Source organism: Herpailurus yagouaroundi, unplaced genomic scaffold (genome assembly GCF_014898765.1).
Source record: "Herpailurus yagouaroundi ecotype Mexico unplaced genomic scaffold, PumYag 142, whole genome shotgun sequence".
NCBI lineage: Eukaryota > Metazoa > Chordata > Mammalia > Carnivora > Felidae > Herpailurus > Herpailurus yagouaroundi.
The window spans coordinates 58,172,223-58,191,194 of record NW_024412397.1 but is presented as its reverse complement, the minus strand read 5'-3'; the positions used below and the strand labels follow the sequence as shown (position 1 = coordinate 58,191,194).

The following is an 18,972-nucleotide window of genomic DNA, read 5'->3' as shown; positions in this document are numbered from 1 at the left end:
GGCCTACTGAGAAGATGGCTTTTATGTGAAAACAAGAAGTGTGTGAGGACAAAGAGCTATGTGTACATCTTAGGGAAGAACATCCCAAGCTGAGGAACACTTCACACGCAAAGGTCTTGTGATGGGCACGTACCTGGCTCGTGCGAGACACAACGAAGAAGACTAAGTAGCTCAAGCAGAGTGTATGATGGGGACAGTAGGAGGGGATGTGTTCAGAAAAGTAACAGGACTACGTTTGTTACCTGTTGCTGCTAACAAATGACCACAGACTTTGAGGCTCAAAACAACACCCATTTATTAGCTTACAGTTTTCTTGGGCCAGGAGTCCATTCTCAGCCTAACGTCCTCTGCTGAGGTCTCACAAGGCTCTAGTCAAGGTGGCAGTGGGGCCGTGTTCTCATCTGGAGACTCAACTAGGGAGGGATCCACTTTCAAGCTCACTCAGGTTGTTGGAATTCATTCCCTTGCAGCTGTAAGACTGAGAGCTGTAGGGGTTTCTTGTTGGGCCTCAGCAGAGCCCACTCTCAGTTTTGGAAGCTGCATAGAATTCTCTACCAGATGGCCTACTCTATAGACAGGTCACAACATGGCAGCTTGCTTATTTAAGGCCAGCAGGAGAGTGAGAGAGTCTGCTAGCAGAGGAGTGCTACATAAAGTGACATAAATGTAATCACGGGAGTGACATCTGACACCTTTGCTGTATTCTGTTGGGGGGAAGCCAGTCACAGCTCCCACCAGCAGTCAAAGGGGGGGGGATCACACAAAGGCATGGACACACAAAGGCATGAGGACTCCTGGGAGTCTGTCTGCCACAGAGACTCAGATCACATAGGGAATACATGGGCCCTTGTAAGGACTTTGACTTTTTCTCTGATTGAGACTGGGAGCCGTTGGAAAGTTTTGAACTGAGGAATGACATAATATGATTGTGTTTTAACAGGGTTGATTGGGTTGAGATGACACGTTGAGAATAGACTTCGTGGGGCTAGAAACAGAAGCAGGAAGACCAGTTAAGGACTATTCCAATAATCCAGATAAAAGTTGACAGAGGTAAATTTGGAGTGGGAGGTGAAAATGGGGAAGGAGAAGCCATATTCTGGATATATTCTGAAAGCTGAGCCAACATGATTTGCTAGTGCATCAGCAGTAGAATGTGAGAAAAAGAGAGCAGTCCAGGGTGTTCCCAAAGTTTTTAGCCTGAACAACCAGGATAGAGTTGCCATAAGTTACTATGGGGAAAATCAAGGAAAAGCAGGTTTGAGAGAGAATATCAGGAGCTCTATTTTTGATATGTTTGAATGGCCAGCCACTTGATGGCAAGTAAATTACACTGGACACAGTCCATTCTGGAAGGAGGAGCAATCTTTTCCTATTGGAGCTGACAGCAATCCTGGATATGGGTTTCCACTCCACACCTGCTGTGCGTCTGTGAGGGCAGTGGTCTGAGTGCTTACAGAGTGCTTCATTTATAGGCATGGGACCCCAGATTAACATTGTCTTGCACCAAAAGACCCATTTTATGGCAAAGGAAGTATGACAAAGGGCACCCATTGTCCCACCCATACAGTGGGTTCTCCCATTACCTGGAAGCAGTAAGAACGTTGGGATGGCTTATTCAAGGTTTCAAAAAGGCATGAGCTTGGGGATTCTGTCCTTCAGGATGAACTGCTGGCTGGTGCAGAGTGCTGTGTCTCTAATAGCCAGACTTCATGGGTCCAGGGATGAAGGGATAAAAGTAGGATTGCCCTTCTCACCACCACCATCAGCACCCGTCAGTCCTGTGACTCTAAGTTCTAATGGATTGAAAATTCTGGTTCCAGATGATTGCTTTGACCTGAGCACAGTAAAGCTTCCATGGAAGCTAAACTGTAGCAAGTCGGCGGCCTGGGCATTTTGGTCTCAAGATGGGAGACTACCAGGCAAGGAAGGAGTTCCCGTACCGGCAGGAGAAATCAGTTCTGATTATCATGAAAAGCTGCTTGTTGCTGCTGCAATGTGACAGGGAGACGCATATCTGGAATTCAGGGAATTCACTGGGGCATCACGTAAGTGCTCCAGGATGGGCGAGTCCGACTCAGTTGGTCCACGGTGGACATGACAAGATCTGACAGCTGCAAGAGATTGGCCAGCAGACATGAGTGGTGCTCGTTATCATACCCCACCTCTTGCCTCCGATTCTCGCCACAGGAGCGGTGGACAGTTCGATCTATGCTGCAGGGTCCTGTCTCAAGCACCTTTTAGAACTCTCTCTACCTCAGAACTCTCTCTGAAGCTGCGCGAGCTCACTCAGGAGGGGACGTCGTAGCTGGAAAACTCGAGGGATTTAATGCCTTCAGAAGCCACCCCAGAGTAACAGAAGATAGAACCTAATTGATAATGCCCAGCCTCCTATGTTTGCTTTTCTTCAACTTTTATTGAGATATAAAGGACATGTAACATTATAGTGGTTTTAGATTTACAACATAATGATTTGAGATACAACACAATGATTTGATTTCACATGTAGTGAAATGATTACCACAATAAGTTTAACATCCATCACCGAACATACACTTTTTTTTCTTGTGATAAAAAATTTTTAAGATTGATTCTCTTAGCAACTCTCAAATACGCAATACAGTATTGTTAACTATAGCCACCAGGCTATACATTACATGCCCAGGACTTATTTATCTTATAATTGGAAGTTTGTACCTTTTTCCCACTTTCATCCATTTCTCTCACCTTCCCCCCAAACCCCTGCCCATTTCCAGCCACCACCAATCTGTTTCTATATTTATTTTTTTAAGGTTCCTGTATTTATGAGATCATGCCATATTTATCTTTCTCTGACATTTCATTTAGCATAATGCTCTCAAGGCCCATCCATGTTGTTGCAAATGAATTTCCTCCTTTTTATGGCTGCATAATATTCCACTGTCTGTATATGTGTGTGTGTGTGTGTGTGTGTGTGTGTGTGTGTGTGTGTGTGTGACATCTTCATTATTCCTCCATTGATAGATTCTTAGGTTATTTCCATATCTTGGCTGTCGTAAATAACACTGCAATGAACACAGGAGTGCAGATATCTCTTTGAGGCTCTGTTTTCATTTCCTTCAGGTATATACCCAGAAGTGAACTCCTGCATCATTTGATAGTTCTATTTTTAATTTCTTTGAGAAACCTTCATACTGTTTTCCATAGTGGCTGCCTCAGTTTACATCCCCACCAACAGTGCTCCTGGGCTCCATTTTCTCCAACTCTTGTTATCTCTTGTTTTTGGCTGTAGCCATTCTAACAGGTATGAAGTAATACTGTCATTCTGATTTGCATTTCCCCGGTGATTAGTGATGTTGAGCATCTTTTCTTATGTCTGTTGGCCATCTGTATGTCTTCTTTGGAAAACATCTATTCACTTCCTCAGTTGAATTATTTGGGTTTATTTTGTTTTGTTTTGCTTTTTGACTATTGAGTTGTATGAGTGCTATATGCATTTTGAATAGTAACCCCTTATCAGATACATGATTTGCAAATATTTTCTCCTATTCAGTAGTTTGCCATTCATTTTGTTGATAATTAAATTTGCTGTGCAGAAGCTTTTTAGTTTGAAGTAATCCTCTTTTTTTTTTTTTTTTTTTTTTTGCTTTTGTTGTTTTGGCTTTTGGTGTCAAATTCTTAAGATCATTTCCAAGATCCATGTCAAGGAGTTTACCCCCTATGTTTTCTTCTGGAAATTTTATGGTTTCAGGTCTTAACGTTCAAGTCTGTAATTCATTTTGAGTTTATTTCTGTGTATGGTGTAAGATGGTCCAGTTTCGGCTTTTTGCATGTGGCCCTTCAGTTTTCCCAGCATCATTTTTTAATGCTTATTTATTTTTTGAGGGACAGAGAGACAGAGCACAAGTGGGGAAGGGGCAGAGAGAGAGAGGAAGACACGGAATCTGAAGCAGGCTCCAGATGAAGCATGGAAGCATGGGGCTCAAACTCGTGAACTGTGAGATCATAACCTGAGCGGAAGCTGGACGCTCAACCAACTGAGCCACCCAGGCAGCCCTAACTTTTTTTTGACATTTATTTGGTTTTGAGAGAGAAAGAGAGCATAAGCAGGGGAGGGGAAGGTAGATAGGGGGACAGAGGATCCAAGGCAGGCTCCGTGCTCCCAACACCATTTATCGAAGAGACTATCATTTCTATTGTGTATTCTTGGCTTCTTTGTCATAAATGAATAGACCAGCCTCCCATCTTTGGGTGCTATGACTTAGAGTTACTTTCCGCATGGGGCTTCAGGGCATTTCCTACAATAAGGCTGAGCTTAAAAGTCCAGAGAAGCAATCAATAGCACACCCCATAGTGGCTTGCTCCTCCTGTCTTGCCCACTTTTTTCCCCTCACGTCTGCTTCTGAGGGTCACCCCCAGAGTAAACTACTGTGCCCAAATCCAGTCTAAGACACTGAAAGCCTCAGGCTTTCAGCCTCGGGTCTGTGAGTACACACAGGTGAGTTCCCCAGGTGCAAGAGTAGGCCATCTCTGAGCAAAAGAAGGGGACTCTGTCTTCTCTTTGACTCTAAGAAGAAACTATGATGACCCTTTTCTCGGGTCATCATTTCGAATCATAGTTTGCTGTTTTAGGTACACAGTCAAGGAAAATTCTGTATTGATTATAAAGAGTTTAAAACTTCTCCCTCTTGACTAGAATTGAAATTGTACCCCCAAGCTCCCCAGTCCTACCCCAGATAGACTGCTATTCATAATCCCTATCTTTAAATCATTTTTGACTTGGAGTTGATGTAAATAAGGCACTGCATATTCATGAATTGGTTTATTACCTTTATGCCAAAGTTCCTGTTTCATTTACATGATTTCCTCTCAGAATGGGCAGCTCCTCAAAGACAAGAAACAAGATGTGTAAGTCTCTTTGATATGCAGTTAGGTGCTTACCAAATATACAGCTTTTTTGCTAATGGTGAAAATATTTCTTTCCTCACTTGATGACGAACGCCCTTTCTTCTTCTCATTCAGTTATGACGATGGATAAATATATCATGCATGATAAAAGAAATTGTTTAAAATTATATGCATTCTTTCTTATCTAAATCAGTTCAGAACTATCATTAGGACAAATGTCCCAAAGTAGTAACGGACCTAATTTTCCAGAGGTCAGAATGTGGCAGAAAGAAGAATGAGCTGGAGGACATTGGGCTAATGGCCGCACAGGCTCGCGTGGGAAAATGGAGGGCCTGGTAGGCAGCGATGACCCAGAGGTGTTTGTCTTCTCACACTCCATCCCCGCTCCGATATTATAAAAGATGCCAACTTTCATTTGATCTCTAATGGATTGTTAGGAGTTCGAGCAAGGGAGTGTCCCTTTTCATGGTCTTTCCTTCAAAGAGTACATTTCTTTTCTTTCTATCTAATTGCCCCACCTCGTAAGAATGAAGTCGAGTCAGTGGTTCACAGAGCAGTGTATCTCCTGACCAAATTAAATCAACAAAGAATCAGAAGATTTCCTTAGGGCATTCCAATAGCCTCTCCAACTAAAATAACTCCTTCTGATAACTGACAATGCTTGTACAATTTTAAGAGCAGAGTCCTCAATTCTAGCTCGGCACGTTTTCTCACGTCTTTGACATATCACGCTGGCTCGCTGGATGTGAGAAGTGAGAATAGTACCAGGCAGCATACCCAGACAGTCCTTTTGTCCACTTAAAAGCACAGATTCTCTGAACTAAGAATGCTGTCCAGCTAACTGAGACCTATTATTTTTTTTTTTTTTTTTTATTATGCGACACCCTGATTAGGGTAAAAGAATTGTTAAAGCACTGTTTCTGGGGCCGCCTGGCAGGCTCAGTCAGTAGAGCATGTGACTCTTGATCTTGGGTTTGTAAGTTTAAGCCCCACATTGGGTAGAGAGATTACTTAAAAATAAAATCTTTTTTTTTTTTTTTTAAAGATTTTTTTTCCTGTTTCTGTTTCCCCCCCTAATTTAATGCTACAGTTTATTAGTTGGTAAGCATATATGTACTAGGTTAGGCATATAAATACTAGGTTCATTTGTGAATCAGGATAAGAATGTGCTATTGGGCTTTTCCTAGTTTTGACTAGGAACATTTAAAAACAACAAAGATTAAGTCAATGAAGAAGGCACTGACTTTTATTATAGGTGACATCAAAGCAAACAGATGAATTGAGTTTCTCTGACTACATAAGTGAGAAAAGTCTTATTAGAGATGAGGGCTCTGTAGCCTTGCTGAGATTAGGTCAGATTGGCACTGGAGAGAAGCTCTCTTATGTGGAGCCCAGGGCTGGGAAAACAATAGTAGTTGTTTGAATGGATGGATCAAGGAGGGAAGAATGAATGAAGGAGACTGAGAAATGGGGTGGCAGAGCTTTGTGGCAATTTAGCCAGTTCAAGGTCTTTTCTTCTCAGATGAGTTGCCCTGGGAATGGTAGAGAAGGCTCCGTGCTCTGAGGCCACTGGTCGTTAGGAAGATACTACCCAACAGATGGTTTACTGTCTATTATTGTATTAAAGGGACCTGCATTCAGCATGTTTTCAAAATGAAATCTAAGTAACCATCAAAGGAAACAGACCAATTCAATTTCTTTTTCCAATTTGGAAAATTCAAATAATAGGCACAATAACTTTTCCTACTGTATTCCTCGTATTTATAAAAGATAAAATAAAATTCAGAAGAGCAAGAGTTCAGACATTAGCACTAACTTTCTCCTAAGCCATCATAGCACACTTGGAAATGTTCAGTGAATGGTCCTGCTCTCCTGTTATCATTGGTTCATGAATTCAAAGTGTCTATTGTTTGGGGATCACATTGGTTTCAAAAATTCAGGGCTTTAAAGATTAGTTCTTGATCTCAAATTCCTATGACTCTTTGCTTATCCTAGGGAAATAAATTTGGCTTAAATTGCATACATCACTCTAATTATTTCTTAAATTATTTTTAATTATTTTATTAAAATATGGGGAAAAGATCTGCAACAAATACATGTGATCAAATGAAATATTTACATAGCAGTTACTGGATTTTCATTTTTAAAAGATGATGTGATGGTTTTTTTCTTTTTTATTGAAGTATAATTAACATACAGTGTTATGTTAGTTTTGGGTGTACAATATAGGGATGGAACAATTCTATACGTTACTCAGGGCTTATTACAGTAAGTGTAACCTTAATTCCTTTTACCTACTTCACCCATCCCCCCATCGCCCCACTCCCTCTCTGGTAACTACCACTTTGTTCTCTGTATTTAAGAGTCTGGGTTTTTGCTTGTCTTTGTTTTTTCCGTTTGTTTGTGTCTTTGTTTGTTTTGTTTTTAAATTTTTTTTTTCAACGTTTATTTATTTTTGGGACAGAGAGAGACAGAGCATGAACGGGGGAGGGGCAGAGAGAGAGGGAGACACAGAATCGGAAACAGGCTCCAGGCTCTGAGCCGTCAGCCCAGAACCTGACGCGGGGCTCGAACTCATGGACCGTGAGATCGTGACCTGGCTGAAGTCGGACGCTTAACCGACTGCGCCACCCAGGCGCCCTGTCTTTGTTTGTTTTGTATGGAATTTCAGAAAGAAAACAAATGAACAAAACAGATGAGATGAGTTTTTAATTAAACCTTGGTCTCCTCCATGTCCGGTTTTGGTTCCATTTCCTCCAACATTACTAACTAAAACAGCAGGAGTTTAAGGGCGCTAATGAACATTTTTAGGGGATCTTACATATTTTGAGTTTGAACTACTTGAGGAGGCACATTAGGTCTTCAGCACATTACTAGGATTAAAACTTTTATCGAAAAATAGCACTTTGCCATATTACTCATGTTTCAGTCAGGTCATGCTTAGCCTACATTCATTCTGGATCCACAAACCAAGGGCCACTGGCCAAATCTGGCTCACGGTCTCTTTTGGTAGGCCATATGGGTTAAGAATGACTTTTACAGTTTTAAATGATTAAAAAGAATCTAAATAATAATATTTTGTGACACGTGAAAATTATATGAAATTCAAATTTCGGTGTCCTCAAAGAAAGTTTTATTGGAACACATCCGCACTCATCCCTTTATACGTTGTTTATGGCTGCTTTCACACCACAAACACAAAGCTGAGTAATTGCCACCAGAGACTGTAGGGCCCATGAAGCTTGGGATCTTTTCTATCCAGACCTTTCCACAAGAAGCTTGACAACTTTGGGGCGCCTGGGTGGCGCAGTCAGTTGAGCGTCCGACTTCAGCCAGGTCACGATCTCGCGGTCCGTGGGTTCGAGCCCCACATCGGGCTCTGGGCTGATGGCTCGGAGCCTGGAGCCTGCTTCCGATTCTGTGTCTCCCTCTCTCTCTGCCCCTCCCCCGTTCATGGTCTGTCTCTCTCTGTCCCCCAAAAAATAAATAAACGTTGAAAAAAAAATTAAAAAAAAAAAAAAACAGAAGTTTGACAACTTCTACTGTATTCTGTTAGCTCTTTTCATGCCTATAGCCCTGTCCACCTCCCCTCATTTGGCAGCCCCTAGCATTGGTTACCTTTGAGCCTGAGCTTAGCTCCTAACACTGTGAAGCTTTTGTTCATCTGTTAAGTCCACTCTGAGTTTTTCTCCCTTGACACCATAAAAAGCTATCCCCAAACAGATAGGCTGCAGCATGGGACTTCTAGCAGCCAACCCTTAGGATGGTCCCAGCGATCCTGGCCTTCACACCCCCATGTGGTTCTCTTTCTGTTGTATTGGGGCTGGTGTTTGTGACCAGAACACTACGGCGGAAGTGACTGTCTGCCATTTCTGACATTACATCATTAAGACACTACTGTTTCATTTTGATCTCTTTCTTGCCCTCTGACTGGGCATCTGACTCAGATCACTTGGCTCGGGGGAATCCTGTTGTAAGGAACCCCATGGAGAAGCCCAGGTGGAGAGGAAGCCACCTGCCAATGCCATGTGAGTGAGCCTGGAAGCGGATCCTCCGGCCCTGGTCAAGAATTCAGAGAATTCAGAGACTGTAGTCCTAGACAACAGTTTGATTGCAACCTCATGAGAGACCCTGAGCCACAAAATCCAGCTAAGTCATTTCAGCTCCCTGACCCTGAGAAGGCGTATGAGAAGATAAATGTTTGTTGTTTCAAGCAGCTAATTTTAGGGTAATTTGTTATATAGCAATAGATAACCAGTATAGAATGTGAAAAGCCTCATATGGTCCACCATGACACTATCTTTATTCCCACTCTCATACCCAGTCTATTTCTGATCGGTTTTTTTTTGTTTGTTTGTTTTTAAATTTTTTTTTTCAACGTTTATTTATTTTTGGGACAGAGAGAGACATAGCATGAACGGGGGAGGGGCAGAGAGAGAGGGAGACACAGAATCGGAAACAGGCTCCAGGCTCTGAGCTATCAGCCCAGAGCCCGACGCGGGGCTTGAACTCACAGACTGCGAGATCGTGACCTGGCTGAAGTCGGACGCTTAACCGACTGCACCACCCAGGCGCCCCTCTGATCGTTTTTGAAACGTGACTTTCTCTCCCTTTTACGGCCTCGCCTCCTCTGCAGAACTTGACTTTTGACAAATTTTTCTTGACTTTGAACTTTTGCTTCTCTTCTCAAACTGGAATCCAGTCTGCCCTTTGGTTGTTGTCGTCCCCTCAGTGACTTGTCCTCTCAGACTCCTTGGTTCACTCCGACCCCAGCATAGGACTCATTTCTAGATTGTTGATGTCAAGATCTCTTGATCAATATTTTCAATAGGGAAACAAAGTGAAAATTCCTTAGGGAAAAATACATGCTATGTTTTTATAAGTTATTGTTACCAATATCATTATCTTATTTTTAGCCTCTCATTTGAGATAAGTAAAGGACATAAAAGAATTTTAGAAGCAGGGAGAAAATTTAGAAATGGCATCCTCTGACTACCTGATTTATTTATACATAATAAAAATTTTTTTAATGTTTCTTTACTTTTTGAGAGAGACACAGCATGAGTGGGGGAAGGGCAGAGAGGGAGAGACATAGAATCTGAAGCAGGCTCCAGGCTCTGAGCCCAATGCGGGGCTCGAACTCACAAACTGTGAGATCATGACCTGAGCCGAAGTCAGATGCTTAGCTGACTGAGCCACCCAAGTGTCCCTATTTGTACATAATAAAATGAGGCCCCCCAAGGTTAGGTGATGCTCCCAAAGTCACTCAGCTAGTTAATGGAGAGAAACACTATTTCAATGAAGTGAAGGGTAATTGAAGCTAAATGGTGCTTTTTGAGGGGTGGGGGGCTAAGGTGGGGTTTTGCTAAGGATATCTACCAAGCTCTTCTGTCTGAGTCCTGGTTCAATTATCAGAGACTGGACACTGAAGACAGTGGACCATTGGTATGACTCAGCAGGTCTGGGTCAAGTAACAGCTGCTAGATGTGAGTATCCAGCCTCCACGGGAGGACATAAAAACCTTTTATCTACTGATGATGAACTGTATTTTGATTCTATAGATCTGTATTCTACTGTTATACAGACAGAGAAAATAAATCCTGCTTAAGTCTTAGGGGGGAAAAAAAATCAAAACAGGCTGACAATGTGTAGGAACTGGGTGGAAAGTATAGACAGTAAATGGCTTAGGAAATCAATGTGGTGAGAGGAAGTGTATCTTCTACGGTAAGAATGTATTTCTGTATTTCTTGTGGAATTTTTACAAGGTTTTACAAATTTTTACCAGCAATTTCAGAAATTGGGCTTGGAAGTAGAATTTGTGGTTATGTGTTTACAAGCACACGACTCCAACAGTCGTTTCTGTCAAACAAATAAACACAAGTGGATTACAGGCAAGGAAAAGCCAAAATAGTCCAGAAACTGAGACAAATGCCCAGACCGAAGTGAAAGTCACAGGCAATAGATTCAAATACATTTGATTCCCGCAAGAAATGGGGTGAAGATGTGGCTTAAGAGATTTAAATGAACTGTAATGAAAAGCTTCTTCATGGTAGAGCTATTCAGGGCAGGAAGGAAATACAGTAACAGATTATTTGGGCAAAGTAGGAATGTTTTCCCTTGCATATTTTATAAATGGAATTAAAAATCACTTGCTTCTGACTAACTGGGTATAGTTCAGCCTATGGGATGAATTAGTCAACATCTTTATTTGGTTAGTAGAGGAAAAAAATAGGAGCAACTTTGATGCTAACAGTCAACATGAAATCATATTATTTATTGATATTTTTAAAAATTTTAAGTAACTCCATGCCACCCGTGGGGCTTGAACTCACAACCCCGAGATCAAGAGTCATAGGCTCCACTGGCGGAGCCAGCCAGCCGCCCCTACATTAAATCATTTTAAAGTAAAATAAAGGTGTCTGATAAATCTGTGCATTCTAAATACCTAAGTCTTGGTAAACTAACTCAAATTTCATTTTAATATCTCTGTTAGATATCTTCACTTTATTTCTCACCTCTGGTTCAAGTTCAGACCTCCAAATCTTATAAATATTTTAAAACATAGCTATTTTTCCCATTTTTTCCCCTACAATGGACACATACCATGTGTAATTAAAAATGTATATAAGAACTACAAGGAAAAAAAAAGGCAAATTCCTGGAATACTGGATGCAGTAAAAATCTCACTATTTTGGACTGGTTGGGAGAAAACCCAGAACATTTCATTTGAAACGATGTGAAAGCGTTCAGGTCATTATTATGCATAACATAAACACAGATTAAAAAAATAGTTGTTTATAGTGAACAAATAAGAGTTATCTGACTCCAAAAAATAAGTGAGGCCAGCTTGTTATTATAAATGTTCACAACATTTTATCTTGATTGAACTATTAAGTTAGAGTAGCTGTAAAAGACGACTGAGTTGTTTGGAAAACCAGCCCCTAGCCAGCCACACGTAGTCACGGTCCTCACACAGAATCTGAATTACCCTGGCGGCTTGACTTCCTTGTCTTCCCTCTCTCTGTGAAGTGACAATCTTAGTTTCTGATTTGTCTAATAGAAAGAGGCTGAGTCACAGAAAGAAAGGCGGGGCAAGCATCTTGTCTAACTTCTACAAAGGAGCTCAGCAAACCACATGCCAACAATGCAATGAGACTAGGCTTCACATATGATAATTATTTGGCACAGCTGATATGCTTTAAAATTCAACCCTCAAGGAGTATATTTATCACTCTCAAATGCTTCCATCCTGGTCAAGAAAGGACGCGGGGTAAGGGAATCTTGAGTTAGCCCAAATATCACGTTAGAATCTTGCTTATTAAAATGACTAAAATAATGGCTATTCTCATTTGAGACATTTTCACCGCCCCCTTCTTTGTATTGTGACTTTGAGATGTGGTGTAAACTCTCCTGTTTTGTTTGCTTTAGTATCTTTTCAATTAGTAGCTCAGTAGCCATATTAATATTTAAAAATGAACCCCAATTCTATAAATGGTAGAATGTACACATATTCAGACATTTATTTTTATTTTTCATATTGTGATATGTTTTCTGCCAGTTTTTTAAATGAATGAGCATTTATTACTTTTACAATAAGAAAGAAACTCCACATTAAGGGTTGATAAAAGAACAATGGATTCAGAACTTTGTATCTTTTAGGGGAGGAGGGTTCACTGGCTGTGCCACCCTGAAATCCTGTCTGGAGAGGACGTGGAGGAGATTTGTGGCTAGCAATCTCCCCCAAATCATAAGGGAGGGATGTTCTGGGAAGGCCCTAGGCTAGAGCGAGCAGCCACTCCTTTTTAGACTGTGCCTGGGGAAGCCAAAGATCTCTCCTGAATTTCTCAAATATTCATGAGAAAGCAAAGAACTGGTCAGATATAGTAGTCATGCTTAGCTGCAGGGGGTCCATCCCTTGACCTCCAGTTGATGACTGAAACTGCAGATGGTACCAAACCCCATTCAGTTGACCCTTCACCAACATGGGGGATCAGGAGGGCTGACCCCTGCACAGTTGGAAATCTGCATGTAACTTTAGACTTCCCAAAAACTTACTAGGAATAGCCTACTATTGACTGGAAGCCTTGCCAACAACATAAAGGTCTTAACACACGTCTATTTTATACATATTATTTACTGTATTCTTATAACAAAGTAAGCTAGAAAAAAGAAAATGGGGTTAAGAAATTCAGAAGGAAGAGAAAATACCTTTATATGTACTGGACTGTATTTACTGAAAAAAAAAAAAATCTGTGTATAAGTGGACCCACAGAGTTCAAGCTGGCATTGTTCAAGGGTTAATTGTACATATCTATGATAAAGTTTAATTTCTAGATTAGGCGCAGTAAGAGGTTAACCACAACAATGTAAAACAGAGCAACTATAACAATATACAACAATAATATGTGAATGTGGTCCTCTCTCTCTTTCAAAATAACTTATTGTCCTGTATTCATCCTCCTTCTTGTGATGATGTGAGATGACAACATGCCTTCATGATGACAGGAAGTGAGGTGAATGATGTGGGCATGTGACACAGCGTTAGGCTGCTATTGACCTGGTGATATGTCAGAAGGAGGATCATCTGCTTCTGGACTGTGGTTGACCGTGGGTAAATAAAACTGCTTCCTCTGCCCTCTCCATGAAGAAATTAGTGTGATTAAAAAAAAATTCATTAGGCACAGCGAAGGAAACCATCAACAACAACAAATTTCTGCCTACCAAATGGGAGAAGATATTTGCAAATCATACATCCAATAAAGAGTAATATTCAAAATATATAAGGAATTTATACAACTTACTATCAAAAAAATGAACAACCTGATTAAAATTGTGCAGAAGACTTGAACAGACATTTTTGTCAAAGAAGACATCCAGATGGCTAACAGACACATGGAAAGCTGTGCAACATCACTCATCATCAGGGAAAAGCAAATCAAAACCACAATGAGACATCACCTTACACCCATCAGAATGGCTAGAAACCAAAAGATAAGAAATAACAAGGGTTGACAAGGATATAGAGAAAGAAGAACACTTGTGTTCTGGTGGTGGGAATATAAGTCAGCACAGACACTTTGGAAAATAGTGTGGAGGTTCCTCAAAAAATTAAAAATAGAAATGTCATATGATTCAACAATTCCACTTCTGGGTATTTAGCCAAATGAAAATGAAAACACCAGTTTGAAGAGATAGATGTACCTCTATGTTTATTGCAGCATTATTTATAATCACCAAGACATGGAAGCAATATATATTATATATTACAATATATACATGATATATATTCTATGTATATAAAGGAAAATTACTCAGCCATAAAAAGAATGAAATCTTTCTATTTGCAACATTTATGGACCTAGAGGGTGTTCCGCTAAGTGAAATAAGTCAGACAGAGAAAGACAAATACCATATGATTTCACTTACATATGGAATTAAAAAAAAAAAAAAAAAACAAAACAAACCAACCAAAACAGAAACAAACTCATAGACCCAGAGAACAAACTGGTGGGTACCAGAAAGGGGGGAAGAGTTGTGGGGCTGGGCAAAATAGGTGAAGGGGCTTGAGAGGTACAAATTTTCAGTTATAAAGTAAGTCATGGGATGAAATTCACAACACAGGGAAAGTAGTTAATAATATCGTAGTAATTTTGTGACAGATGGTGACAGATGGTAACTAGACTTATTGTGAAGACCATTTTGTAATGTATGACAATATCTAATCTCTATGATGTGCACCTGAAACCTGAAGTATGTTAATTATACTTCAATTTTAAAAATCCATTAGGACGGGGCACCTGGGTGGTTCAGTTGGTAGAACAGCTAACTCTTAATTTCAGATCAGGTCACGATCTCATGGTTTTTGGGATTGAGCTGTGCGTAGGGCTTTGCGCTGATACATGGAGCCTGCTTAGGATTCTCTCTCTCCCTCTTTCTCTGCCCCTCCCCTGTTCATTCTCTCTCTCTCTCTTTCTCTCTCTCTTTCAAAATAAATAAATAAACATTAAAAAAATCCATTAGGAAAGTATTAGAAGCAAAAAAGTGTATTCATTCATTCACTCACTTATTCATTCGTTCATATCTGTTCCCTCCGGAGAGGAGAACTGGGTGGTGGCTGGAGATGGAGGGAGACTTACCTTCCAGTGTAGACAGACCCTGTTGTACCTTTTGACTTTTCGACTGTGTGCCTTTAATACCTAGTCAAAAGGTAATTTCCTGAAGAAAATGTGAAAGAAAAAGTACTTTCTAGTTTTTCTTTTTTCCTGAATCACAACACAAGGAAACTAAGATAAAGGTATAAGTAAATACATAAGTACCACAATGAGATATAATTATTTCTTGGTAAAGAGATTGAAATCTTTTTTTTTTTTTTGTCCTTTTTGCTTAGTTGAGATTTACTTCTTTTCTAAAGTGAACGTATTTTGCTTATATTATTAAAATAAAAATAAAATAGGGGCGCCTGGGTGGCGCAGTCGGTTAAGCGTCCGACTTCAGCCAGGTCATGATCTCGCGGTCCGTGAGTTCGAGCCCCGCGTCGGGCTCTGGGCTGATGGCTCAGAGCCTGGAGCCTGTTTCCGATTCTGTGTCTCCCTCTCTCTCTGCCCCTCCCCCGTTCATGCTCTGTCTCTCTCTGTCCCAAAAATAAATAAACGTTAAAAAATATATATATTTTTTAAATAAAAATAAAAATAAAAATAAAATAGAGAAAGCATTACAATGGTAAACACAGAGAACTGTTGTGAACGTTTCCTCCGCACAGGGAGACTTCCTTAATTTTGTGAGGTAGATATTGTTCATAGCAAATAGGAAATTGAAGAAACGAAGTACGTGCCCAAGGTCAGAGTAAGTCCAGTGGACACAGGCAGTCAGGCCCCAGAGTCTGTCCTCTTATCTACTCATCTTATCTAGATAGTATACTATCTCTCAGCAGTGTACTATAGTAATTGATAATTGAAAATTATGTAAGAAGAAAAAAAAAAAGAACGTAATGTGACTTTACAAAATGATTATAGGGGGCTTGTAAAATAGACCAGACCAATATATATATTTTTTGTAAGAGGAGAGAAAACCCAAAGTGTACTGCGCTCAAAGAGAGAGGAAATTTTTCTTTTACTGATTGCACTAATTGTGTATAAGTGACACACGATCATTATAAACAACTCAAATAATGTGGGAAAAGTATGAAGGTGAAATGTAAAATGCTATCTTAAGTCCTAAAAGTACTGCTGAATGCCATTCAGTGAACATTGCTGTAGACACCTGTCCATGCGTGTGCTCAGAATGGTGGGCAGTTGGGAAAATGCTGTTAATACAAATAGTACTCTTAATTTTGTTAGGATGTCCCTGGAAGGGGACGGCCCTCTCGCCAGCACGCAGGAAGAAACGTCGCCAGCGCACCGGAAGAAACTGAAGGGCAACCAATCACCGAGCGCCAGCACAACCCAATGGAGAGCCCCAAGCAGCGCACCGGAACAAACTGAAGGTCAACCAATCACTGAGCGCCAGCACAATCCAAAGGAAAGCCCCGATCGGCTCTTCAGAAGGAACTGAAGGTCAACCAATTACCGAGCGACAGCACAACATGGCACGAGAGAAAGACCCACCCGAGCACTAAACCCGGAACTGCTACAGCTTAAAAACCCTACCCCACCATACCCGGGCACGATTTCTCTGACTCCCTCCTTGAGTCACGGAACCTCGCCCGGAACCTTAGTTCCCAATAAAGCCTTAAACTGCAAAAATTCTTTTTGACTCTAACTCCTGTCTTTACCCCGCACAACGCCTGACACTAACATGTGGTGCCGAAACCCGGGAGGAGGTGGTAGCTCGCCTCCCTCGGCTGAACTCCCCCCTCCTCACCAAGCCAGATGCCAACCACCCTACTCTCAAGAGCCTACAGGAGCCGGTAAGTAGGACAGACCCCTCCTTCCCCCCTTCCGGCTACGGCTGACACCCACGAGAGACGTCTCCCAAGTCAGTCTCCTCTCCTCCGCACGCCGCAAGGCCCCCTTATCGAAACTCGAGGGACGCCTCGCCTTGCCACGCCAATGGGGAGTAACGAGTCTAAACCGCCTCGATCTCTTACTCCCGTCCAATGCTGTTAAAAAACTTCCGGCTCCTAGGCTTACAAGGCGAACCTCGTGGTAACCGACTCGTCCGCCTTTGCACTGTAGTCTGGCCTCAGTACAAATTAGATAATGATTCTCAATGGCCACCTGAGGGGTCTTTACAATACCAGATCTTAACCGATCTGGACAATATCTGCCATCGGCTGGGAAAATGGGGAGAAATACCCTATGTTATGGCCTTTTGGGACCTCAGGTCTCGCCCCCACCTATGTTCCTCCTGCCCCTCTGCATGTGTGCTCCTTGCCCGCCCACAACCTCCCGATGACCCCACCTCACCAACTTCCCCGATCTCCCACCTGTTAGAGGATCTAGCCATGCCACCCACCGGCCCTTGCCCCCCTCCATACCCCAAACTTCCAGCCATCCCGCCCTCGCCTCCCATATCATCCCGAACTCAGGCCCCTCCCAGCGAACAGACCCCAAGGGCCATGTTACCCCCAGCGGCCATCTTACTTCTCCGTGAGGTGGCAGGGCCTGAAGGCCTGGTTCGTGTTCGCGTCCCCTTCTCCCTCCAAGACTTGTCTGCCATTGAAAAGCGACCAGGGTCATTCTCAGCAGACCCCACCCAATACATTAAGGAATTCCAATCCCCCGCCCAAGCCTACAGTCTCACATGGCATGACATTCATGTGATCCTCACCTCTACCCTCACCCCTGAGGAGAGGGAGCGCATCCAGGCCGCAGCCAGAGAACATGCAGACCAAACCCACGTGACCGACCCCACTATGCCCTTAGGAGCTGATGCCTCCCGGCGGCCCCGATCCCAATTGGAACGACCAACATGCAGGCAATGGTCACCGGCGCCAGGACCAGATGATCCAATGCCTACTAGCAGACATGAGGGCAACCTCAAACAAATCAGTAAATTTTAACAAACTTTAATAATACAAGACCCCCATGAAAGCCCCGCAGCTTTCCTTAGCCAGCTCACAGAGGCACTTACCCAATATACCAGACTAGACCTTACCACCTCTGCCCAGGGCCACGGTATTGGCCACCTATTTTATTTCCCAATCAGCCCCTGATATTTGAAGAAAACTAAAAAGGACCGAAGACAGCCTTCAAACCCCTATGGCCAACCTGGTAAAGATGGCTTTTAAAGTTTTTAATGGCCGAGAGGAAGCTCAAGAACAACAGCGACAGGCCCGTCTCCAACAAAAGGTACAATTACAAACCCAAGCCTTGGTAGCTGCCCTGAGGCCAGCCGCAGTAAAGCCCTCTGGACCACGGCCCCCTCCAGGGCCTTGTTTTAAATGTGGCCAAGAAGGCCATTGGTCTCGTCAGTGTCCCCATCCCAAAAAGCCTACCAGTCCATGCCCATTGTGCCAACAAATGGGCCACTGGAAATCCGATTGTCCTAACCCAAGGGACAACAGACTTGCAATGCCTCCACGTGACGAGGCTTCACCCGGATTGGACTCTGCCTTCCAACTGTTGGAGATGGAGGATGACAACTGACGAGGCCCAGACTCAGTAACTCCGGTGACCCACGCTGAGCCCAGGGTAAAACTCCAGGTAGCGGGTAAGTCCATCTCCTTTCTGTTGGGCACCGGGGCTACCTATTCCGTTCTGCCGAGCTATTCCGGCCCCACCACGCCATCCTCCGTTTCGGTCATGGGCATAAATGGCACTCCCTCCATTCCCCCATGCACACGGGTACTCACCTGCTGCCTGGATGGCCTCCACTTCTCCCACTCCTTCCTAGTCATCCCCTCCTGCCCCATCCCCGTTAGGCCGAGACATCCTCCGTAAATTAGGAGCCTCTATACATTTACCAGCTATTTGCTCCTCTCCCTCCCCCACTCATCTACTGGCTGTTATCATGGACGACACAGACCACAGCCTTAACCCACACCCAGACCTCCCAAAAGACCCAATCGTATGGGATACATCCACCCCAACAATTGCCACCCATCACCAACCTGTCCTCATTAGACTCAAAAATCCATCACAATTCCCG

General features: G+C 42.6%; 1 long non-coding RNA gene across 1 annotated transcript in view; it reads right to left on the bottom strand.

Annotated features, from left to right (window-relative positions):
* LOC121033170 (uncharacterized) overlaps window positions 1-18,972 on the bottom strand; it is an 83,306-nt gene that overhangs the window by 46,115 nt on the left and 18,219 nt on the right. Inside the window, exon 3 of the long non-coding RNA XR_005791737.1 lies at window positions 4,806-4,861. This is a non-coding gene — a long non-coding RNA (uncharacterized LOC121033170). The remainder of the gene's footprint in view (window positions 1-4,805; window positions 4,862-18,972) is intronic.